Consider the following 27,072-nt stretch of genomic DNA (forward strand, 5'->3'; position numbering starts at 1 on the left):
CTGTGCAGCTAGCGAAAGCAGACAAGAATGGGAACGCGGAGGTGTGGGAAGCAGGGGGACGTCCCACCACACCTCTGGAAACAGCAGGCAGGAGTGGGACTGCGAGACCTGTGAGGGTAGAAGGGTTTCTCCTAACACACCTGAAGAGAACAGAAGAGAGAGTCAGAACGGCAGCGGGAGGGACTCTAAGGAAACTTCTAGCCAAGGCACATTGAGAGCGGCAATAAAGGCAAGAAGGTTAGATGTGCTGAGACTAAAGTCAGAAGTAGAGGAGATTGTGGAAGGTACACTGCCATTAGAAAGGATTGAATTATACAAACCAGATGAGCTATTGTTCGTGGCAAAGGATGTCACTCGGAAGGCTAGGACTGCTCATGAGAAGCTCTCAGAATTAGCGAACAAGTATGAGGTGGATTTGACAAAAACGAAAGCCCTACAAGGGGGCCATAGGTTACAGTACTCAGATCAAGACCTGGAAGAAAAGAGGGTAATCGGGTTAAAGACCCATATCAGGGAGCTGATCATGGGAATCCGAACATGGTCCAACTTGGAGAGATGGGAGGAAAGGTGGTCAAAGAAAAAGACTGTCAGGCGGAGTGTTATTGGGACACACCCGGGAGGAGGGTTGATGCATGCCGAAGCGTACCCCTTGCGGGAGGTGGCCCATGGGGGATATGTACATGTACCCTGGAGCAGGGGAGACCTGGCTGCCTTTACTAACACTTTCCCAAAGTTGCGAGAGAGCCCAGTGGAATGGTACAAGCAGGTAGAGAGGTTCGTTAAAATCTCAAAAGTGCTGTGGATTGATTTAAACACACTGTTTGACATTGTGGTTCCAAGTGATTTGTGGATAGCGTGCAAAGTCAGTGTCGAATGGCCCAGAGCGGAGCCAGAGCGAGATACAGCCACAAACGGGCCGTCACCTAGGGTAATGGCAAAGTACGAGCAGGCGATCACGTGGCTGAAGACTAAAGTACCACCACAGGTCATAGACTGGGTAAAAATAGATCGGACTAGGCAGGAACCAAAAGAGACGGTGCATGAGTACTATAAGAGGCTATTGCTGATTTTTAAACAGTACAGTGGATTAGATGTGATGGATCCGAAGGATATGGGACAGTTTGTATCCAAGTTTGTGCTGGGATTGAGGTCTGATATTTGCCTCATGATACAGCAACATTTGATCTGTTGGCAAAACAAGCGAGATTTTGAGGTATGCAAGGTACTGCAGTGATGAGATAGATTCGAAAACGAAGAAGCTTAAGGACAAACTGATGCTAGTCCAGATGCAAGCAGGAGGACAGGGCCAATCAGGAAATGGCACCTTGGGAAGGAAGTCAGGGGGACAGAAAAGAGACAATGAGGAAGGTCCGAGACCTAGGATAGATATAGCGACCCTGAAAAAGACGACCAAGTGCCATCAGTGTCACGAGGTCGGGCATTGGAAACGCGAGTGCCCCCATAATCCAGACAACCAGGTGCAGGAGGAGGAGGAGGAGGAAGAGGAAGTCGAAGCCCCTCCGAGGCGGAAGGTGACAGTGACTAAGCCCCAAATGACAAAAGGGGGACATCGGCCCCTAGGGCTCCGGTTCCTCAACCACCTAAGATTTCAGTAGGGAACAAGGTTTACAAGCAGATGCCCTTCATAGTCGGGGGAGATGAGCATTATTACTTTGATCCAGTGTCAGGACGGTGCCTGAATGGAGATGAAGACTGTACCCTTGGAGCAGTACTAGAGGTAGATCAGAGGGGACCCTTTGTAGAGGCTGACGTAGACGGACACCCCACCACCTTCCTGGTAGATACTGGAGCTTCCAGGTCTACTGTGCGGTCCGCAGTGGTCCCTAATTTGCCCCTTTCAGGACAGACTATTCAAGTGGTGGGGGTTGCAAACAGAAGAATGACAAATCCCCTGACAGAGCCAGTTCTGGTAAAGATCGGGAGTTTCAGAGATAGACATCAGTTTGTGGTGTGTGATTCTAGCCCCATATGTCTGCTAGGAAGAAACCTTTTGTGTAAGCTGAATTGCACCATCTATTGTACCCCCAAGGGAGTAGAGTTGCAGACTAATGATGACGATGCTGATTTTAAAGTTGCAAATTCGCATGTGTGCATTGAACTGTACCCTGCCATAACTGTGGAAGAACTTCCCTGGGATTTGAGAGACTCAGTCGCACCGGAAGTGTGGGACTTTACGGGGGAAGAGATCGGACTGATCAAAGGAGTAGAGCCTGTTAGAATACAGATAAAGCCGAACGCTGACTTCCCTAGAACACCACAGTACAAGCTGACCCCAGAGACACTTGAAGGTATAAAACCTGTGATTGAGTCCATGATTAGACAAGGGATCCTGAAGGAGGTTATGGGCAGCCCCTGTAACTCTCCGATAATGGGCTTGCAGAAGCCAAGCGGGGAGTACAGGATAGTACAGGATCTACGAAAAATTAACAACATAGTTGTCCCATGTTGTCCAGTGGTACCGAATCCAGCAGTAATACTGTTTCAGATACCGTTCCAAGCTGAGTGGTTTTCTGTGATTGATTTGTGTCAAGCTTTCTTTTCCATCCCACTGCATGAGGAAAGCCAATTTCTTTTTGCGTTCAAAATAGAGAGTCGCGTATTAACATGGCGCCGTATCCCACAAGGGTATACAGAGAGCCCATCGATCTTTAATCAGTTGCTGAAAAGGAATTTGGAGAGTCTAGTATTGCCACAGAACTCAGTTCTCGTACAGTACATAGACGACCTCCTTGTTGCATCAGACTCCGAAGACGCTTGTAGGATTGACACCATAGCCTTGTTGAACCATTTGGGAGAGAATGGGCACAAGGTATCACCTAGCAAGTTACAGTACTGCCTGCAAGAAGTGCAGTATCTGGGTCACAGAATAGAGCAGGGAAAGCGGAAAGTGTCACCAGACAGAATAGAAACGATCATGAGAATGACTGTGCCCTCGACTCAGAGAGAGGTTAGAATGTTCTTGGGCATGGTTGGCTACTGCCGACAATGGATTGCAAACTTTTCTCTGAAAGCAAAACCCTTGCAGAAACTGACGCACAAGGACGTAATAGATCCGGTACCATGGGACACAGACTGTATGATGGCTTTTCTCGAGCTGCGAGAGGACCTGTGTCGTGCTCCGGCTCTGGGAATGCCAGATTACCACAAATCATTTGCATTATTCTGCTGTGAAAGGGAAGGATGTGCTTTAGCAGTTTTAGTGCAGGATCATGGAGGAGTCCGTAGACCAGTTGCCTACTTTTCGGCTACCTTAGACCCAGTAGCCGCAGCGTTGCCCGGACGTCTCAAATCCGTTGCTGCAACAGGTGTCAGCATTGAAATATGTGAAAGCATTGTAATGGGATATCCACTGACAGTGCATGTGCCTCATTCTGTGGAATTGTTAATGACCAGGACGCAGCACTTAACCAACAACAGGCTCACACGCTACGAGCAGGTTATACTTGCTGCTGAGAATGTGACTCTCAGTAGGTGCTCTGTTTTGAATCCTGCTACCTTGTTGCCTTTACCAAATGATATAGATGATGATTGGGAAGACCATGATTGTCTCGATGTAACTGAACTATGCACCAAACCAAGGCCGGATATTGTTGATGTGCCGTTGACAGACCCCGATGAAATTTACTTTGTGGACGGCTCATGCATAAGAGACAATACTGGTCAGTTGAGAGCAGCGTTTGCTGTTTGTACTATTTCTGGAATAATTGAAGCAGCCTGCCTGGAAGGAATACACTCCGCGCAGGTGGCTGAGATCATTGCGTTGACGCGTGCCTGCTTGGCAGCCAACTGAATTCGGATTACCATCTACACCGACAGCCAATATGGGTTTGGGGTGGTTCATGACTTCGGTCAGTTGTGGTCTCAGCGGGGTTACATGACGTCATCTGGCTCCCCAATCAGGAATGGCGAATTTGTCAGGTTATTGCTGGAGGCCTTGCAGGGTCCTGCAGCGATAGCAGTGGTTAAATGTACAGCTCACACCAAAGGCACAGACTTCGTGACTATGGGGAATCGCTATGCTGATGAAGTTGCACGTTACTGTGCAGAGCAGGGATATTCATATACTGAACAGACGATCGAGGGGCCAAAGGAGAGAACTGAGCTAAGCATGATGCTTGAAGTGGCAGATACCTGGGAAGAATTGAGAGACATGCAAGGACAGACGTCAGACTATGAGAAAAGGGTGTGGGAATCGGCTGGTTGTGTCAAGGGAGATCTGGACATGTGGGTTTCAGCAGATGGAAGGGCTGTGTTGCCGAATGAGCTGGTGAGTGCGATGGCACGACAGATACATGGCCCTGTGCATCTGGGAAGGGATGCGATGTTGCGTGTGTTCAGACAGACATGGTACAATCCAAAATTTAGACAAGCTGCGGAAGCAGTATGTCAGAGATGTGTGACATGTCAATAGATAAATGTTGGGAAAAGAACACCAGTTACACTGAGTCACATTGGAAGGTCTGGCGGACCTTTTTACAGGATGCAAATAGATTTCATTGAAATGCCGAGGTGTAATAGCCTTAGGTATGTCTTGGTGATTGTGTGTGTGTTCTCTAGATGGGTTGCGGCATACCCTACTCGCAGGTGCGATACACTCACTGTGGCTAAACTATTGTTGAGGGAATTGGTGCCTCGATTCGGGGTTCCGACCTCTCTGGAATCGGACCGAGGAAAACATTTTAATAGCGAAGTTGTGAAGATGCTTTGCTCTGCTCTGAACATTGACCAAAGACTGCATTGTAGCTACCGTCCAGAGGCTTCTGGCATAGTAGAGCAGATTAATGGGACCCTGAAGGCCCGAATGGCAAAAGTGTGCTCATCCACGTCCCTGAAATGGCCCGATGCACTGCCGTTGGTATTAATGAGTATGCGTAGTACCCCGGATAGGAGGACAGGGCTCTCACCTCATGAAATCCTGATGGGGAGGGCTATGAGACTGCCATCTATTCCTACAACTGCCTTGCTGAATATCACCGATGACCTGATTCTTGATTATTGCAGGGGACTATCTGATGTCATCCGTTCTGTGTCCCTTCAGGTGCAGGCTGCTGAAGTTCCGGCTACTAGCGACCTCTGTCACGACCTGTGTCCAGGTGATTGGGTTTACGTGAGAAAGCACGTGAGGAAGAGCTGCTTGGATGTACGCTGGAGAGGACCTTTCCAGGTGATACTCGTGACCACTACTGCTGTGAAGTGTGGCGGATTGCCGAATTGGGTCCATGCTTCTCACACCCGACGAGTTCCAGCACCTAAAGAAGGAACAGCTCCTCCCGTGGATGAGAACAATAACGATGAAGAGGATCCAGAAGAGGGGACAAGTCAAGCTGTGGGTGTGCCTGTAGAAGTTGGGAACTCCCCTGATCAAGCTGTGTATGATCACGACGACAGTGACACTGAATCCGCCCCAGAAGAAGGAAGTGGCGGAGAAGGTGATCTAAGTGCAGAAGAGGCTGACCAGGAGGACGAACAGGGTGTGCAAACGAGAGGCCGGCGAGCAAGAGGTGCAGAAGCTCATTGGCCCGAAAGGCGGAGGCGAATGAATGTGAGATTGGCTTCCGAAAGAGAACTCGCCCCTGTGTCCGAAGAGTCCGATCTAGAAGGAGGAAACGACGGAGCGGCGCAGAGTGGGCCGAGAAGGTCAAGGAGGGTGCGAGTGCCGTGCCAAAGATATGCCACTCCAGAGTGGACCTATCCTTTCACAAATGTTAGGATTACCAATGCCAGGGGTACTGAGGTCCGGGAGGGTGAGGTCAGTGGAAGTGACCAGCACAATCCCCAATGTTAAGCTGCAAGTGGTGCTGTTGATACCTGGACTTGAAATTGAAGGTATCCTGACACTCACCATTCCTAATCCCCCTCTCCTAAGCAAGATACGTGATTTACTCCTGGAAAGACTGATTTTTCCTACCTTCGTTCCGGACATGCCAGCCTATGATGTAGTTGTGCTTCGCATGGAACTTTTGGATTATGTGTTGCAGGCAATCGGATCAAGCATAATCATAGACTATTAAGAGCTGTAAAATTTGAACTTTGAACTTTTGAAAAGAACTTTGAGCTTTAAAATGTGCGTTGAAAGACTTTGAAAAGACTGTTGTGAAAAACTGTTAAAAACTAACCTAGAGCCGAGTGGAAGAAGAACAAAGTTAGGGACTTTCCACAGTTGACGGAGAAGGGTTAGGGCTGTCTGTTGGTTGAAGACAAAGGAGAACTGAAACAGAATATTCAAGTTGCCAGGTGTGGTTCAAGAGACTCAAATAGCAAAGAAAGAGACTTGGGTGCTTTCCGAGCACGAACTGCTTGAGCCGAAACCATGGCACCTGGAAACCCGAATCGTAGAGCCAAGTGCATAGTAGGCACCCTTTTACCAGGAGTGATTCTCCTTATAGTTATAGTAGTTTCAGTTTCCTATTTTGCACCATACGAACCAGTAGAGAAGGCTGAGGGGACACAGGCACCTGACACCCCTAGCCAGAAGGAAGAAAGAGAAAGAAGAGAGAAGGCCTTACTGGCTGCAGAAAGTCGTAGGTTACATACTGACCTGTCTAAAGGAAATTTTGGACAGAACGCTTATGCAAAACTGTTGTATGAATACATTGATGCGATGGATGCGAAAGACTGTTATGTGTGTATGCAATTGCCAGCCTCAGTAGATGAGGGTATTAGATATCATCACCTTCCGTTGACATATGGAATTTCCTGTAGTTTATTGATTAGCATATTGTATGGTAGAAATCATTTTGAATATTATTTTTCAAATTATGATGCTGTGTTACCAGAAGTCCCAAATTACAAGCATTTGAATAAGTGGGACTATTATAAGTCGGAAGACAGACTGGGATATTTTTTCATTCCCACACAAGAACTAGACACACCGAATGCACACCAACACAATTTGACTTGCTCATTGTCAGAGGTGGAAAAGAAGTTTATTGAGCAGGTGGAAGATAGGTACACAAAGCAAAAACAGTTGCGAGATTCAGGACAAGGAAAGGTAGATTGGACCGAAGAAGAGAAGAAGCACAAGTCAAAAGGGAGTTACGGTCCAATAGCTTTAGATGAAGTACAGAAAGGGAAGCTATGTCTCCACAGACCACAGACATATTATGAAAATGTGTATGTGGGTCAGACCACGTGCGAACACACCTTTACATTAGAGTACTACACGAAGGACTTCTTGAAGAGCGTGGTGCAAGTGATCCCTACTGTATACTTTGTCTGTGGAAAGAATGCGTATGTGAGATTGCCAGAGAAGTTGTATGGAACATGTTATCTAGCAATTATCTTTCCCAAGATTTACCATACTGAGGATTTTGCTCTCTTGGAGGGAGGGTCTCAGAGGAGGGTAAAGCGGGGGGAGAGTGCTGGAGCAGTGATTGAAGATGTGTTTGGAGCAGCGATACCTATGTTAGGAGTCATTTTGAATGACATCAAGATAAGGCGGTTAGCAACTGTAGTGGATGAACTGTCAATGAATACAGCCAAGTCATTAGTGTTGGTTGAGGGTGAGATGTTGTAGATAAGGACAATGGTTTTACAGAACCGTCTTGCCCTAGACGTCCTCCTAGCAAAAGAGGGCGGAGTCTGTAAACGTTTGAAGATTCAGGAATGCTGCACTTATATACCAGACAACTCTAAGGATCTGGAGACATATATAAGCAACATTACTGCGATCCATTATGAGATCGAGGATTTGACCCAAGAGAATACATGGGAGACTGTTGGTAAAGGATTTGGGAAGGTTGGAAACTGGTTTGCCAACCTAGGAAAGGGTTTCCTTGGTTTTGTACTGAAAACCCTTATCATAGCAGTGGCATGTATGATCGCCTTGTGGGGTTTAGTGAGGTTGTGCAAGTGGTACAAAGCGAATAGATTGGCAAGATCCATGAGAGTGCAAGAGATGCGAATGGAAAGACTGCAAGATAATCAATATCGCAGTTTGAGAGCATTGGAGATGCTCAAGAGGTGAAAAAGGGCAACAAGCTCTGTTTAGTTCAGTTCTTATCCTGAGGATGATGTGAGGGTGGTGATGACACGGGTCATCAAAGGGGGGAACTGAGAGAGCGCCATTTACAGTGAAATTTGTAGGGGTGCAGCATATGTACAAGTAGTTATTACCCGCATATATAGAGGCCTGTTAATCATAGTTAGATGCAAGATGTGAAAAGTGCTAAAGTGAATTGGTATCAGAATATGTGCAGATCCAACGTTACAAAGTGCAATCCATGCTTGCTGACATATATAGATGCTTTTAAAATGAAACCTTCTCCTAATGCAACGTGTGTTTAACAATGCAATAGAACTTGAGATCTGCTTTGTCTGAAACGTAACGAATTACATATATATATTACCTACTGGCGGTCGCCAGTAGGTATATATAGTTAGGATTTTTTCTCTATGGGATTTTTGAAAATTCTATGTCTAATAACTTTGGCGTTTGTGGACGGAATTGGCTGAAATTTTCAGGAAAATGGAACATTTTGTTTCTGAGCAGCCACTGAAAATTTGGGGGGGGTTTGTCAAGGGGGGGCTGAGAAAAAAGGGGGGTCCCAAAACGTGTTTTTAACATTGAGTTTTCCATAGGGCGGTTGGCCTCACTTTTAGCCCGAACGGCTGAATGGATTTGCACGAAACTTGGCAAAATTGTAGGGACTGGTAGCCCGATGTGCCTTTGCTAGGTCTCAATATATGTGCTGCAGTGGATTTTGAGAAATTAACGTTCAAAAAAAGATATATATCTGTAACAGCGGACCGGGCAGCGCTCCAGTTCGCGTACTTTTCGCTTTACGGAGCTTTGTGAAGCGAAGCTGATTGGTTCTCCGGCGTCTGTAAACATTCCAAACAGTCCGTAGCGGCCGCCATCTTGTCTCTCGGTAGGATCGAGAGACAAGAGGAGGCCAAAGCGAAGGGGCAAATGACCATAAGGGGGCATAGTAGATCCTCCCTGACCCCCTAGGTTTGATGTGGAGGTTTTAAAAGGGCCCCGCGGGGCAAAAAAAAAAAAAAAATAATAATAATCGAACGGCTGAATGGATTTGCACGAAACTTGGCAAAATATTAGGGACTGGTAGCCCGATGTGCCTTTGCTAGGTCTCAATATATGTGCTCCAGTGGATTTTGAGAAATTAACGTTCAAAAAAAGATATATATCTGTAACAGCGCTCCGCTTCGCGTACTTTTCGCGTTACGGAGCTTTGCGAAGCTGATTGGTTCTCCGGCGTCTGTAAACATTCCAAACAGTCCGTAGCGGCCGCCATCTTGTCTCTCGGTAGGATCGAGAGACAAGAGGAGGCCAAAGCGAAGGGGCAAATGACCATAAGGGGGCATAGTAGATCCTCCCTGACCTCTTAGGTTTGATGTACCATTTTGCCAAGTTTGGTGTAATTCCGTTCAGCCATTCAGGCTGTAGACGTATGTAAATGTCCTATGGAAAATTGCATGGGGAAAACACATTTGAAAGTGTTGAAATTTAGAACCAATTAAAATGTTACTTTGGTTTTGTATTTGTGTGTGATGAAAGTTAATTGGTTATGTATATATCTAAAATGAGAGGAAACCACAGCCCTTTTTTGATACTACTGTCTGAGGTACATTTGTGAGGAATTTTTGGTGCTCAATTTCTGGTGTTTGATTTACACAGTACTAACACTTCTCCTACTTTTAAAAAGGTGAGTTGTTAATTTGTAAGGGGAACTATGTTGTACACTTTAAGATCATTTGAAAAATGTTTTCTGTTATTTATTTACAGTCCTTCTGTTATACTAAATACTTGATAAAGTTAGTTTTATATTATGTATTACTAAAAACGATAAATGGAAGTGATTATTTTTTTCTGCAATTTACAGCAAGCAATTTCAAAATAAAATGGCTCACAATGAAGAGACCGTGGCAATTTCTTTTGAATTATCCACTACATTTATTGAAATTGACAGCACCAATAATGAAATATTCTCACAAGGAGGAGATGACTTGAATGATTTTTTTGATCAATCTCTTGATGGCGAATTTATCGAATGTTTGGAGACCATAGAGTTACAAGAATCATCATTGCAGACTTTTCATGAGGAGATTCTTGATGAGATGATTGAAGAGGAAATTCCTGATGAGGACATGTTACTAGTTCTTTCAAATTTTGAAAATTCAGAAGAATAAATTTATATTTAGAAATCAAAAATTGTTTGAGACATTATTCATTTTTATTTTTAATTTATGAGGTTGTAGCGAAGTGATTGTAGTATAAAATGAGACTTATAGTATAGAGTGCAACATTTTTATGTTACATGGTAAGTTTACTCATATTTACTTTCCTTCTCCCACTATATTATCTCCAATGTTTTTGACATCTCTTCTTCATCTCCGGCCTCCTTTCTCTCACTGTCTGTGTCTGATGCATCTTATCGCTGCCATTTTGTGTAATTACAGAAGAGAGTAAAATAAAATAGTTCGGAACGTGAAAAGGGGGCAAAGTAGAGTACCCCTCACCCCCTAGGCCTTCTCAGGCGGTCCCAAAAGGATCAGTTTCTGTTTTCCTGAGAGATTATGGTATGAGTTCCATATACCACAATAACTTGCATTACAACATGCAAGATATCTATCTCCTATTACCAACTTTTGGAGATATTCGCGCTAAGCGGGAATATCTCCAAAAACTAACACCTGCCCTGAGCAGTTCTTAGCCATGTTATCCAATGGGAGGTGGATAACATGGCTAAGAGCATTAGCTCGGTAATGCATGAATATCGCTGACTTTTTAGCGATATTCATGCATTGCGGCCGTTTTTTATCGCATTTGCGATAAACCTTGATAATAACAAGGTTTATCTGCGATAATTTCTGACGATGCTTAGCGGTAAAAAATTAGTTGCTAAGCATCGTTAGCGGTAAATATCGATTAACTTTGGTAATATGCACCAACGTCTGTTAACGTTCGATTCGAAGGAAATGAGGAAGTGTTGAAAAACATTGTCTGCGCCATCTTGCTTTTTTTGAAATGCCACACTTTTGTCGTGCACGGCAGCCATTTTAGATGCCTTGACCAGACCCACTCTCTGCACGCTGTTGATCCGTAGCATGGCTCCCCACCCTCGCAAGCATCTTCCCCAGGCACTGGTCACCCCCGCTCTCTGTCTTATGCATCGGCAATAAACCTCCCCCCATCTGCGCTGCTCTTCCCTGAGAATCACACTCTGTGCCCGCCCGACACCTCCCTTTCGCCCTATTCACTACCGCACCCTCTGACACTCCTCTTCCTCTGTGTCCGATTGTCCAGGCTATCAGCTAGCCCTGCAGATGTAGTTTATGGCCCCAGCTGTAAAGAATCACCCCTCTTCAAAGGAGTTATAGTAGATCAAGGCCCACACCCGATGAGATCCGTCAAACCACACGCGTTCCTACTATCTGAAAACCATCCTGTATTGTGATTGGGGAGGGGACCGAGCCTGAAGCGGAAGATTCCAGGGATGACTCTTTGTACATTAAAGTTTTTACAATTATGTGTCACATTAAAAATATATAGCACTCCAACAAAGTAGTAGGAATATAAAACTTTAATAACTTATAAATATATACAACAAAACAAAAACAGTAAAAACATTTAAACAATGATGAGACCGTGGCAATTTCTTTTGAATTATCCACTACATTTAATGAAATTGACAGCACCAATAATGAAATATTCTCACAAGGAGGAGATGACTTGAATGATTTTTTTGATCAATCTCTTGATGGCGAATTTATCGAATGTTTGGAGACCATAGAGTTACAAGAATCATCATTGCAGACTTTTCATGAGGAGATTCCTGATGAGATGATTGAAGAGGAAATTCCTGATGAGGACATGTTACTAGTTCTTTCAAATTATGAAAATTCAGAAGATGTTGCCTGGGTGCCGCACTGATTTGGGTATCCGGCGTGGGGCGTCCCGGGGGGTGGGTTGTCAGTAGCGGTCTGTTGTGCGAATAGTTCCAAGGCAGCAGAACGCGCTGAAATCTGGATGGCACGAAGGTGATGTCTAGTAAGTTGCCGCCCAGCAAATAACGGCGTGGGGCGCCGCGGGGGGGGGGGGGGAGGCAGTCCAAAGTTCCGTTAAAAGGACAAAGGAAAGGATCGGTGGTTTGAACCATCAGTCAAAAAGGGGAGGGGGTGCAACAATTTTTCCTACCGGGTCACACTGTGCTTTCACCGGAACTGAGGTCTGCAGGATTCTAGTCATTCAAACTGAGGCTGGCGCCAGCATGGGAGCGCCGACGTCCCGCGGCTACAGTTTCGTCACTAAACGGGCGATCATGGCAGTCATTCCCCATCGGGGGTGTCTGCGGCGGTCGGGGACTCCCGCGGCTCCTCTAGAATCTTCAAGGTCGTGGAGGACTACGGTGGTGGAGTCAACCAGTGACCGGGCCATTTCTTTATGCTGGGCCCGCTCTTGCCAGGTCGACCGCCATTTTGAGAGTTCGGTAGCTACTGGCGATCGCGGGGTCAAATGAGCGGACGGGCTCCACCCTGCCGGGCGAGACGTTGCAGCATCGCCACAGTGGAAGAACCCTTTTCCGGGCGCCTGGAGCGCTGAGGGTGCAGCTGGGAAGCCTCCACCTGGGGAGGCGGGAGAGGCCTGTTCGCACCGTCTCTCCCACCCAGTGCACCCCACGGCGTCTCGCTTGACATTTGTTATGGCCGGACCAGGCGATGAGGACGAGGGGGGGGGGTCGGAGGCATGTGCAAGACATCCCCCCCCAGTGTTGTCGCAGCCATTATAAAAGAAAGAAGAAATGTCCCGTCCGTCTTTGGGCCGGACCTCCGGTGGATGGCGGCCGGACGCCCTTTGCTCTGGCCCCATGAACGGGTTCCTTGGCTCATCCGGTGGGGCAGGCCTTGGCGTGTGGTGCCTCTCCTGGGCCTTTCGTGCAGTGGCCTCTCCACTCCCAGGCCCTCCATGGATGCTGGCCCAGACTGGGAGAGAGAGGGTCTAACCTGCAATTCTCCAGGGTTACCGCCACCGCGGCCGGATCCCGTCGGCCTCGGCCTCTGGTTGATGGTGGCCGGACTGGGAGAGAGAGAGGGGAGGGTCGAGGACACGGACATTCCCCCCCCTGCAACTCTCCAGTGTTGTCAATCCCCCTGGCCGGGTCCCGCTGGCCTCGGCCTCTCCTCCGGCTACACCCTACGTGATGATCTCCTCCGGTTGGGCGTAGCCGCAAACCTGTTGCACTTTGGAAGTTTCCAGAATGGGGCGGATGTCTGCTGACTTGTATCTTTCCCAGTTTGCCGTTATTTGGGCGTGGCAGGCGGTGGGACAGACACGTTTTGGGGCAGTGAGGGGCGATGAAGCCTCGTTGCCTTGTGGCCGTTGCAATGTCACACTTGGTTTCTCTTACTGTTTTCAGGTTTCTTATTACGGGCTTACTTCTAACGTTTCTTGTTTCTAGGACAATAATAGGTTTTATCATTACGTATTGTTATCGTTTCTTTGTTTGTTATTTAATAAAAAGTTCATCAGTGGCCTACTGATTTTCGTTTTCCTATTCCTTTCTTTCCAGGTTGTTTCATGCTAAAGTTTCTGTTAACAGGATACAGTGATCACTTCGTTATTATTGCATATGTCCTTTTCACTAGGGGTGCTCTCCGGTCGGGCCAGATGACCTATCTCTAGTAAATGGTCCGGGTGAAACAGGTGCATCAATCAGTGGGGAGTAGATAGGCATGACAGATTACAACGGGGGACAAAGGTCCGCATTACCTACCCTTTCACTACTTGCAAAGATTTTCCTACGTTTATTTGCAAACAGGGAATACCTCCAAAAAGAACCAATTCCCAAACAGTCAATGTTCGGGCAAACAATCAATCAATGAGGAACGAAATAGGCATGACGTGTTAAAGGTTTGCGTTACCTACCCTTCACTATCTGCAAAGGGAGAGAGAATATTCCTATTCTTCCTCGTTTGCAGGCAGAGAAGATCCTTAAGAGAACCAACTTCGAACAATTCAATGCTCGATTCAAACAATCAACAAGGGGTACTGTGAACACAAATGAACGCCGCTTATGTACATACACATTGCTATTTTCGACAGGTTGTTCCTAATGTTTCTATTTTAGCCAGGTCAAAAAGAGATCCCATTAGTGGCCTACTGATTTTGCTCGATTCCTTTTGTTTTTTTACACGATTTTTCGCTATCTGCAAAGACTAAACAGAGTATTGCGACTCTGTGCTTGTTTGTAAATAGAGAATGAACCAAAGAGAACAATCAATCAAATGGAGAGAGAAGCAGGCACGACGGATTACAACGGGGGCAAAGGCCTGCGTTAACTACCCTTCACTATCTGCAAAGAGAGAGTACTCCTAATAGAAATGAGGGGGGGGGGCAGCATTCAAAGCAGATCAGTGTGCATAAACACGAAAATGTTTTTACTTACCACGTACTTGACATTCGACAGCTTATGATATTTGCTATTAAAAAACCATTGAAATTCACTGAAAAAACCATAGGTTATAGACCATATATAGTTAGGAATTAGCATTTACAAAACCTTGAAAATTCACTGAAAAAACCATAGGTTATAGACCATATATAGTTAGGAATTAGCATTTAAAAAACCTTATTTTACTCACACAAAACCATTGAAATTCCATATATAGTTAGTTGTACTAACTATATATCGCGCACCCGCAATCCACTGCTGATCATGTCACATATTACATCATACATGACATGGTCAGTGACATCACTGATGACATCACTGATGACATCTCAAATGACATCACTGATGACATCACTGATGACATCTCAAATGACACTGTTGACATCACTGATGACATCTCAAATGACATCACTGATGACATCACTGATGACATCTCATTTGACATTACTGATCACATCACTGATGACATCATTCATGTGATAATACGATGAACCTCTTCAGACTCTAATATAACCTTAGATACACTCAGTGTAAACACAGACTCACAGATTGTCATTCATCCATGAAGTTACACACACACCTAGTCAGTCATGCAAGCAATCAATCACACCTCCATTTTCCCAACTATACAGTTATACACACCTTACTTATTCAAACATATACTAAAACATATTTACTCTCTTATACAATCCTGGATACAAGTTCACAATGATGCATACAGCCACTCACACATTCACTGGCTCTTATGCACAGTTATTTATATATGTCAAGTCTCACATGTACTGTGTTTTACATATGTACTTACTTTGACATGTATCACTGAGATATCCATTCACTCACCAATACACTGATGCACACAGTCAACCGCCCATACAGCTGTTTCCACATGCACTTTTGAACCCATACATCTAGTGAATCAACTGCTCACACATCTATGCACAGAGTCATACACCTCCCAGCCACCCACACACACACTCAGTCTCCCATACAAATACTTGGGCAACCAATCAATAACCCATATAGTTACTCATATAGCTACTGAACAACACATGCAGCAGTTTTCAGAACAACAGACATAATGATGCACAAATTAAGACAGTTTAGTCACTAACCCATGCACTCAGTGAGACACATTTAATCACTCACTCATACAGTCAGTCATGCACCTACTAAATCCTTCATCCAGACACTTATACATCCACTCAAGACATATTTTAACTTTACAGAAAAATACAGTCACTGGATGTTGTCATCAGTGATGTCATCAGTGATGTCATTTGAGATGTCATCAGTGATGTCATCAGTGATGTCATTTGAGATGTCATCAGTGATGTCATCAGTGATGTCACTGACCATGTCATGAATGATGTAATATGTGACATGATCAGCAGTGGATTGCGGGTGCGCGATATATAGTTAGTACAACTAACTATATATGGAATTTCAATGGTTTTGTGTGAGTAAAATAAGGTTTTTTAAATGCTAATTCCTAACTATATATGGTCTATAACCTATGGTTTTTTCAGTGAATTTTCAAGGTTTTGTAAATGCTAATTCCTAACTATATATGGTCTATAACCTATGGTTTTTTCAGTGAATATATATATATATATATATATATATATATATATATATATATATATATATATATATATATATATATCCAAACAAAATTGCCTCGCATTTCCCCCTGCGCTCTCTGCAAAAGAATACGGCCTGCAGTGATTTAAAGAATCACGTGGGTCATTTGAAAGTCAGAGACTCCACCCGTGATCAAGGCTTGCAGAAGCAGAAACGTTGGGAAAGGGACGCCTAATGCCTTCGTGCTGTTCCACATATTAAAGGACATTACAGCAATCCAGCCAGAGTCAGTGTGCCTCTTTTGTTTGAAGGAGGGATGTGATGATATATATATATATATATATATATATATATATATATATATATATATATATGATTTGCTTAAAGTAGAAGATGCATTTATTGTTTAAGGTTTGATGTCTAGTGAACTAAGAGAACAAGTTGATATAAAACGTTGGGCCTAAAACCCAAGCAGAGGCCTAGTTAATGGAAACAGTGCAGGCCTGTTGAGAAATGTCTTGTTTAAACATTGAGCTGTAGACAGGATGGATAGATGTGACCTTTAAGAAATGTTGCAATAATCATAGACTGCGAGTTATTTGCGTGTATTCCTTTGCAGGCGCCTCATCAAGCAGATAGTAGAGTAGAAGGGCCCATTGTGTGAGTATGTTAGGATTCTAGACTCAGACATGGAGGAGTAGACCAGGAATTTACAGAAGCAACTTGAAAGGATGAAGAGCCTGAGACCCAAGGACGGCTGAACGGACAAAGATGAATCCTCGCCATGTGGAATTTTACAGAACTCAACACCTTCTTCATGGGCGTAGCTATAGGCGTGTCATTAACATTGTGGGGTTTTGTATTAGGGACAGCACCCCGAGGGTGGAGGCAGACCAGATGGCTGAGGAGCTAGAGAGAGCGGTCGCATGGGCAAGGAGCTTAGCAGCAGTGATGGAAATTTTAGTCCAAGAGAGAAGGTGGCGAACTTCTTAGGAAGTCTCCACGGCTGACACCTTTGATTAGGTTGGGCTATTGTTGAGTAGGGATGTCATCTAGCCTAGAGTAGGGACAGACTAATCTGAATTAATGTCTTTTATCCTGATGAGCACCAGAACACAAGTTATAGCTATCCTGTTTAGTTTAATGGTTCTGGAATTGATTCTCGTTCTTTTCATTAGTCGATTGAGACTTTTCCGTAGGATTATGTTTGTACTAGTACCAGTTTACCTCTTGTTGAGGTGCCTGTATCTTCAGTTATTTTTGGTTATGTAATAAACCTTTTACATTCAGTCCTTAGTCAGTGGTTCTTTGGGGAAAGCGATTGGGTATCTTGAAATTGATTTATTTGGTTGAGACCAGATTGCCTAAATTCACACTATGACAGGTAAAAAGGTCCAGTCGACCTGTGACGGGATTCTGGAGAATGGTAAGCAGACTCTAGAGGTGAAGTCCCGCCTTTTCATAACTATAAGCGACAGATAGACAAAGTCTAAAGTACACGTGAGACAACAGTCATGTGAAACATTCAAATCATCATATTGCGTTTTTTCAAGTGAATCAATCGATTTAATAAAAAGTCCATCAATGAATTGTGTTATTGGATGTAGAGAGTTCCTTAAATGTAACCTAAAAAAGACAGAAAGGGCGTCAACGCGTTTTGGTGGCAGTAAATTATTCAAAAACCACCTTCATCAGGACATAAGTAATAACTGTCTCTCCTAGTGATACATTTGCTGGTGCAATTTCATGTCAACTAATTGAAAACACAAATACAAAAGAATCACTACCATATAATTTTACATCAATACAAATTAAAACATTTTAAAACAATTGCAAAACTTTAAGTTCATTTAATATCCCCTAAAATAGAGGAAACACTTGATCAATATGAATTGTTTGTAAGGGCCCATAGCTGTTATTACCATCCTCCTGCATACATACCCACACCGAGCAGGAGAAACACCACTCATTCTGCCGTCCACACTATATTCACCTAAAAATTAATAGACTCTTTGAGAACTTCTATTTACCCAGACTACAGGCTAATGGCATATTTAGTCTTCTATTATAAAAACAGGGGGAATACTTCACCTGTGCTTATTCTTTTTACATAAACAACTAGTTTTATAATACCTCAAAGTAGAGATATCATATCCACCATTGTATAAAAAAATGTGGTGTATTGATAAAAACCACATACGTAGGATTAGTTAATAAAAACACATTATATCCATAATATCCACCTTATCGATAAATGTGGAATAAACTGCCAACCTCCAGCATAATATGGAGACACAGCGATGATAAAATGCTTTAAAAATCTTAGGTCATTTCAAATCCTATGAGAGAGATGAATGTTTCTTTATTTAGATAACTCGGTCTCTACTAACCGACTCAGCCTCCTATGGTTAATGGCTCTGTGCTTATCTACCTACCGCTTCGAATGCTTATCAATATAAAGTCTGAGCTTTCCTCAAATCTTAAGTGACGTAATCCGCCTCAGGTCCAGATCAGATTAAGAAATTTAGGGATAGATTTTTATACAGTGATTGCTGGCTTTCATGTATTATATGAGGAATTTGTGGTACTGACCGGAAGCAAGGTGTTGTGATGTTATGTGTTGAAAAATAATTTGCAAAAACCTTCACTGTGGCGTCTGATCTGAAAGAAACCGTCCCTGTGACCATTCTCTCTTCTCTGATCCTTATATTCATAGTTTGTGTTTTACAGCAAAATCAAGACACAGGCTAAAGTTGCGCATATGCAAATTTTAATTGAGCAACATCTGTGTCTTTTGCTTCAATAATTCCAAACAGAAGCTAGGGAAATTGTCAATCTGCGGCAGATCCACATTAAAAATAGCTCTCTCAGCTAAAAATACAGGCATATTGAAAAGAATGCAGCTGCTTCAATGCAACAGTACTATAATGTTAGGTCCACTGACAGTGTAACAGTACAGTGTTTTTAATTTCAGCGTTGCTGGCTGTGGAACAATGAAAGTACTCCATTGTTAGATACTGAATGTTCAAGTGAGAGTAATGCAGGACTGTATATAGTGATTGTGCATCCCTGAGAGCGCTGTCACTGCGTAATTGAGGGCACCACAAAATTACTGATACTGACATTATAGCAGCAAGAGTACTCCACTGATAGACACACAGAGACCGGCCGGACTGGGAACCCAGAGCAGCCCTGGCAATTTTCTCGCAACAACCCCTTGACATGCACTGTTCGGCCCCGGGGAGGCTGGAAATGCTTGCTTGTTGCTTTTGTTACTTGGGGGGCGTTATTGCAGCATCGTTGCAAAACTGGCCCCAGGTAACACTGTGAGCATGTAGCTTAGCCTTTAACACTGCCATTATCGGTTCAGAGAACCCTTACATGCAAAGTTCTGTTGGCTACAATGGTAGAACTGACCTAAGGTGTACTGCAAGGCAGTAACTCATTTATCATCTGTTGTACATTTTTTCATAAAGCTTTCTACTTCATTTCAAAAACTCAATTTTTCACAAAACCAAAAGTAAATTATGCTCATGTATTTGTTTGAGAGAGCTCGATTTCATTCATTTCATGCTTTATAACAAATATTGGCAATGCAAATTGATTTGTTTTTTCTCTAGTGGAAAGTTAAATTCCAAGTTTCAAATCCTAACAAAGGTACCACATGGGAAGCAGTAGCACAACCCTGCCAAACATACAGAATAAGCAAAAGGCACATCGCAGAAGCAGGACTCCCTCACACATAGAACAGGTACAATACTTTCGCTGATATATATATATATATATATATATCCACCCTATACCCTCAAATGACCCTTGCCACGCAAACACACAGCGAGTGGTTATGTGAGAGACATGTACATGAGGGAGCGGGTGTGTGAGTTCTTGTATGGGTGAGGGAATGAGTGTGTCAGTGGGTGTGTGAGTAATCAAGTGTGTGAATATCTGTATGGGTGAGTGAGTGGGTGTGTAAGTGGCTGTAATTGTGACTGAGAGGGTGAATGAGTGGCTGTATGGATGAGTGTCTGGGTGTGTCAGTGGCTGTAAATGGCAAATGAGAGGGTACATGACAGGCTGAATGAGTGACTGAAAAGGCACATAAGTGTATGTATGGGTGAGGGACAGGGTACACGAGTATGGGTGCATGAATGTGTGTGTTAGTGGCTGTATGGGTGAGTGAATGGGTGTGTGAGTGGCTGATTGGGCAAGTAAATGAGTGTGAATATGTGCTTGTCTCAGTGACTGTATAGGTGCGTGAGTACATGTGTTAGTATCTGTTAAGTAAGTGAGTGAGTGTGTTACTATGGGGGTAAGTGAGTAGCTTTGTGAGTGACTGTGTGGGCGAGTGAGTAGGTGTGTGAGTAGCTGTATGGGTGAGTGACTCAGTGTATACTGGGTTGTTTGGGTGCATGAGTGGGTGTGTAGCTGGTTCACTGTCTGTATGAGTGGATATGTGAGTGGGCGTATTGGTAAGAGAGTAGGTGAATAAGTGGCTGTTTATGGGAGTTAGCGGTTATGTTATTAGCTGTATGGGTAGGTTGATGTGTGAGTGGCTTTATGGATTAGTGAGTAGGTGTGTGAGTCTTTGTATGGGTCTGTGAATGGGTAAATCATTGGTTGCCTAGGAGGGGGAGTATGAGAGGTTGTATGGGGGGGTGAGTGGCGGTGTTAGTGATTTAGTCTGATCAGTGATTTAATCAGTGATGTCATTTGAGATGTCATCAGTGATGTCACTGACCATGCAATGAGTGATGTAATATGTGAGCTAATAAGCAGTGCATTGTGAGGCTTAAGTTATAGTTAGCCCAGCTAACTATAACTGCAGAATTTCTCTGGTTTGGTATGAGTGAAATGTCAGCCTAACTATAACATCCCTGTAAACTTAGTTTTTTTCTGTGAATTTTAAAACCTTTTTTAAAACTATTTCCTAACTGTTACGTCTCTGTAATTTCTGTTTTTTCAGTGAATTTGTATGGTATTTAAATTCAAATTTAGTGAATTTCTAATCTTTTTTAAATTTATTTCCTAACTAGAATGTCCCTGTAACCTTTTTTTTATTATTGAAATTCAACAGTTTTAAAAAAATTGATCCCTCACAGATTTGCAAATCAAAATCACACATTCACTGCAAAAGAGCACATTTAATATTTCTATTAAAAGGTTTTGAATGCATATCACAGTGGGTATAACAGAGTGTAAAGGGTATCATTTTAGGCACATAAGTGGGTTTGTCAATGAGAGCAATAGTGTATGTATGGTATATAAACGGCTGTAACAATGTCTGTATAAGTATGTAAATCAGTGTTGCAGTATCACAATCAGTATGTGAATGGGTGTGACAGCCTGTATGGGGGTTTGAATGGGTGTAACAGTGTCTGTATGGTTTTGTCGATGGGTGTGACACTAATTGTTTAGGTACATGAAGGGGTGTCACAATGTATGCATGGCTTTATGAATGCATGTCACAGTGTCTGTATGGGTTTGAAAAAGGATGTGACAATGTTTTTATGGGTATCTGAATAGGTGTGAAAGTGTCTGTATGGGTTTGTGAATGGGTGTGACAGTGTCTTCATGAGTTTGTACATGAGTGTGACAGTGCTGCATGGCTTCGTAAATGGATGTGATAGTGTTTGTATGGGTTTGTGAATGGGTGTGGCAGTGTGTTTATCAGTATGTGAATGGTGTTAGAGTGTCTGGGTATGTCAATGGGTGTGACAGTATCTGTATAAGTATGTAAATGGGTTTTGCAGTATCACAATCAGTATGTGAATGGGTGTGACAAAATCTGTATGGGATTGTGAATGGGTGTAACAGTGTCTGTATGGATTTGTCGATGGGTGTGACTGTACGTGTTTAGGTACGTGAATGAGTGTCACAATGTATGTATGGCTTTTTGAATGTGTGTCTCAGTGTCTGTATGGATTTGCAAATTGTTGTAACAGTGTCTCTATAAGTATGTGACTGGGTGTGACAGTGTCTGTTTGAGTATATGAACTGAATGGGTGTAACAGTGCCTGCATGGGTTTGTAAATGAGTATGACAGTGCTGTATGGGTTTGTAAATGGATGTGAAAGTGTTTGTATGGGTTTGTGATTGGGTGTGACAGTGTGTCTATCAGTATGTGAATTGTGTGAGAGTGTCTGTTTGGGTATGTCAATGGGTGTGACATTGCCTGTATAGGTTTCTAAATGGGTGTGTATTAGAAATGGAGGTTCTGGTGAGCTAGGGAATAAACCTAAGCCAGGCAGTACCCATCACTCTAGTCAGGGTAAGGGAGTTACATACACAAGATATCCCCTGCTTACCCCATTAGTAGCTTGGCAGAGCAGTCAGAGTTATCCCAGAGGCAATGTTTGCGCAACACACACACACACACCAGTGGCACTCTAGGCACACGACAAAAAGAGTCTCCACACAAGGTTATACAGAAATATCCTTTGTATTTTAGATAAGACCAAGAATCACAAAAAACTGTGCTACTAGGCACTTGTCCTAAAAATGCATGTAAAACACATGAAATGAACAGACACTTATATAGCGCATGGCTACCCGGAGGCCTCCCACTGCTGAGCAGACCAAAGATCAGGAGCGGAGAGATTTAGGAAAACAGAAGAGTTTTCAGTTGTTTTCTGAAAACAAGGTGGCTTTGTTTCCTATGGAGATGCAGCGGTCATGCGTTCCAAAGTTTGGCCACGTTAAGGGAAAAAAGTCGGCCACCACTTATGGCCCTCTTGAGTCTTGGGACTACAATTAAGTGAAGCTTGTCCGAGCGGAGTTGCCTGCTCGCTTTGTAGGGGTGAATCATATTTGAAATTAATGAGGGCCGTTACCCTGCAGGGACTTGTGGACAATACAGAGGGCTTTAAAACTTACTCTTTCTTTTACTGGCAGCCAGTGAAGAGAACGCAGGGCAGGATAGGCTGAGAGGTGATTTGACATTCCCAACAGTCTGACCGCGCAGTTTTGAACCGTTTGCAGTTTAGTGGTTACTGCAATGGGGCCCCTAAGAAAAGTGCATTTCCATAGTCTATCCTTGAGAGTATTAATGATTGGACTAGGATTTTCTTGGCTGGGGAGAAAGGAGAGGAAGCACTTTTCTGGCCGTTCCCAGCAGACCGAAACAAATGGTTGACCGTCTTCCTTGCTTGCGCCTTGAGTGTCAGGTTCTGGTCTAACCAGATGCCTAGACTCTTGATTTCGGGTCCTATGGACCTGGACAGGGCCCAAGCATGCTGGCCTCATGGTTCCTAGTGTTATATTTAAAGGGTTTTCAAGAATCATGATCTCAGTTTTCACCGTTGAGCTTCAGGTGGGACGCCCCCATCCATTTGCAGGCCTCCGTCAGGCATGCATGGAGGGCATTAGTCTGCTGCATTGCTTGGTTAAGCGCCACGACCAATTGGGTGTCATCTGCATACGTCACCATATGGATTTCAAATGGGGCCACGATTGCCACCAAAGGGGTCATATATACGTTGAAAAGAGTTGGGCTCAACGATGAGCCCTGGGGGCCACCACACAACAGACGCAGAGGTTCGGAACTCATGTCACCTTAAAAAATCTGAAAAAAGTGTCCCTCGAGAAAGGAACACAGCCATTGCAGTGCAGTGGCAGCTACTCCTATGTTTCTGAGGTGATGGATCAGGATACGGTGGATCACTGTATCAAATGCTGCACTCAGATCAAGGAGTATGATGGCTGCCGACCCTCCTGAATCCAAGATCTTTCTACTCTCCTCTGCCACTGCTAGCAGAGCAGTTTCCGTGCTGTGTCTTTGGCGAAATCCTATCTGGGAGGGGTGTAACAAACTAAGGGAGTCTAAGAATATGAGAGAGTATGGTTGACATATTTTTCCAAGATCTTGGCAATCCCCGAAAGAAGGGAAATAGGGCGATAGTTGCTAAGATCCGCTGGGTCCATATTATGTTTCTTCAGAAGTGTCTTTACCATAGCCCCTTTCCAGTTTGGGGGAACTCTTCCTGAAGATAGTGAGACATTAAACACATCCATGAGGATAGGGGCAATTATGGGTGATACCTTTTTCAGGATGTTCATGGGTGCGGCATCCCTAGGTGAACCACTTTTCACTGAGGAAATTAAAGGCAGAAGAGTTTCCTGAGAGAGAGGCGGGATAATGTCCAATAGGTGACTGGTAGGGGGAGGACCCTGATCTACTTGCTCTAATGAGGTGTCATATTCATTGTTGAATTGGGGCAACAATTTTCTGAATTTTGGTGTTAAAAAACTCTTATTGCATCGTTGCCCTGACATATCCGGGGCAACAGGCGGAACAGGGTTTTTAAGGAGTTTTTTTTATAATAAGGAAGGTGTCTCTAGGAGAATCAGTGGCCAGCAGAATTGTTTTCTCATAAAAGGCGGCCTGTGCCTTTTTAATTTCTGCTCTGTACTTGCCAACGGCTCTTCTATATACAAACGTCTAACTAGGTGAGACGTCTTTCCTCCAAATTCTTTCTTGTACCTTGAGGTGCTGTTTTAAAGTGCGTAACTCCAAGAAGTATCAAGGCAATTTATGAGGACCGTTCTTTCTTTTGATCGTTGTTTTTGGGAGGACCAAATTCAGCGAGTCCTCTATCCAACTGCAGAAATCATTATTAGCTGCCACTGGACTAGGGTCTGGCTTGGGCCTAGTATTTTCCAGCTCTTTGACCCACCTGTCCAAAGGGAGCTTGGACCAGTGCTGGTTCCGTGTCAGTGAAGGTTGTACCTGGGAAGTGGAGACCTGAGGGCACCATGAAAGGGGGATGAGGAAGTGGTCGGACCAAGGAATGGGGGTGGGGTTGTTTCTTCTAAGGTTTTTCAGGTTGGAAAACACAGAGTAGAGGTGGTGTCCTTTGACATGGGTAGCTCGTACGACCTTTTGTGGCAGCTGAAGAGTCACAAGGTCTTGTGGTAATTATTTTGCTGTTGCTGCTCCCAAATAATCAAAGTGCAAATTGAAATCACCAAGAAGAGTAAAATTAGCTGTTTCTACCAAAGGTTTGCAAAAGGTGCCTGCAGCTCCTGGGGGCCGATATGATCAAGAATCATGTAGATCACTGTGGCACTAGACACTAGTCATTACATCACATATGGTGTACTGAAGTGATAACACATAAGTAGCATAGGTCATAACTCACTGTGCCATAAGGCAATTGTCATAGACACAACATAGCTCATCAATCCCTTTGCCACTAGGCAGTGTTCATTACCATAACATCATAGTTAGTGCAATCAAGTAAATACTTATAGATTGTCCTTGTCATCAAGATATTAGGAAAGCAACACCTTCCACCATCCCTTTATATAACATGCAGGTTCTGAAAATAGCATGTTTCCTTTGTCTAGTGGAGGGTATCAAAATGTTATACCTACATAACAGGCAGTGGCGGTTTCACCATTTGGGCGGTGGGGCGTTGCCCCACTAATAAAATTGGGCAATTAATTGAGCGCACCGCTGCAAATTAAAATACATGTTATTCATTTAAAACAGCTATGCTCGATCGCCACGTCATCACATCACGTGACGTGACAACCAGCATGGCTTGCAATGACTCACTCTCACAGTCGTTACTATGGGCTGCGCGGGGCTGGCCTGGCACATTGAGTGCGCACTGCGCATGTGGGGTTTGACCGGCAGCCTTTCCTGTAGCTACTAACCCTATGGCCTTTCAAAAGCAAGCATGTCTGAGTACGGGGTATGTTCGAAGCCACAGACCCCAGTGGTTCGAAAATGAGCGTCGTTTTTTTCTTGCTCACTCCAATCCTGACACTGCTCTCTTCAGAGAGAAGCTCTCCTCTGAAGAGAGCAGCATCAGGATTTGCTGCTGCAGTGCTGCAGCATGTAGTAGTGTGCGGTTGCCAGTCTAGTCTTGCACCGCGGGGGTGGGAGCGAGCGTCAATGCCCAATCACTGTGACGACTGTAGGCTTAGTGTGTGTTAAGCCATTCAGTGATTGGATGGACTGGACATTCAATCCTCCTCTCTACAGGAGAGCATGTGCAGTCCGAGGAGTCGACTCGAGTGAGATCGTGGTTTGAGAATCAACGAGACTGTGACAGACAGTGAGTGACTGTGTGTGACACACACTGACCACTGACCTCTACGAGCGACGCAAGGTGTGTGCATATATATAAATTATTTCAATAAATCCCCCCGTTGACATACGTTCGCTGTCTGGGCCTAGCTCCGCGTGATATTTGCTACAGTGCGGCGCCAGGACTTCTTTCTTCTTATTATAGTCATTTAAAATTGGAAACTTGTGTCCGAGTGGCAATGATTATTGAAATGCGCAATATTTAAACATCTGTACCCACGTTATCTGTGTTAAATAAGCCAAAACTCAGGAGTCCCAAAAAAGTGCGAAATATGACGTAGCACAACTGCATTTCTCTTAGCAAAGCGAGGTGCTTTTTAGTCAGATCTATAGTGTTGGTGTGGGTGGTGGTACAGTGACAGACACAACGAAAATGAAAACGGACGTGCCGGTTATTGTTGTTCGCCTTTACAAACGGATCGGTTACAGGCCGAGGGACGCCTTTATATTGAGTCTGTTTAGTTGTAGGCAAAACCTTCGAGCGAATTGAGCGCTACCTGCCTTTCCGAGGGTGGGCTGGGCGTGACATAGAGGTAATCCGTCATCATGGGGCTCCCTTTATGCCCAATGCCAGTGAATATCTGTGAGAGTTAGGAAACTCCAGACAGACTCAATATAAAGGCGTCCCTTGGCCTGTAACGATCCGTTTGTAAAGGCCGAGGGCCCGTCGTCACATTCTGCAAGGGCCCCGTGATTTTTGGTTGCGATACTCAGGATGAGGGGAACTGTACACCCTGCGGCCAGCTTCACATCCCACCCTCAGCACTGTTAAAAGAAGAGCCAACGTGAGAATGTCTCTTCAAGGCTGCACGCCGCTTCACTTGTGGGCCTCATTCCAAGGTGGGTCATGCACACGGTACACGACAAGGCAGAGTCTAAGAAACCCTGAATAGCTAGCACTGTTCTGATGTGTGTACTAGACAGTATCCCACAACAAGAGAACACAACAATAACACACTCATCCCA

This window comes from Lissotriton helveticus, chromosome 7 (genome assembly GCF_964261635.1).
Source record: "Lissotriton helveticus chromosome 7, aLisHel1.1, whole genome shotgun sequence".
NCBI lineage: Eukaryota > Metazoa > Chordata > Amphibia > Caudata > Salamandridae > Lissotriton > Lissotriton helveticus.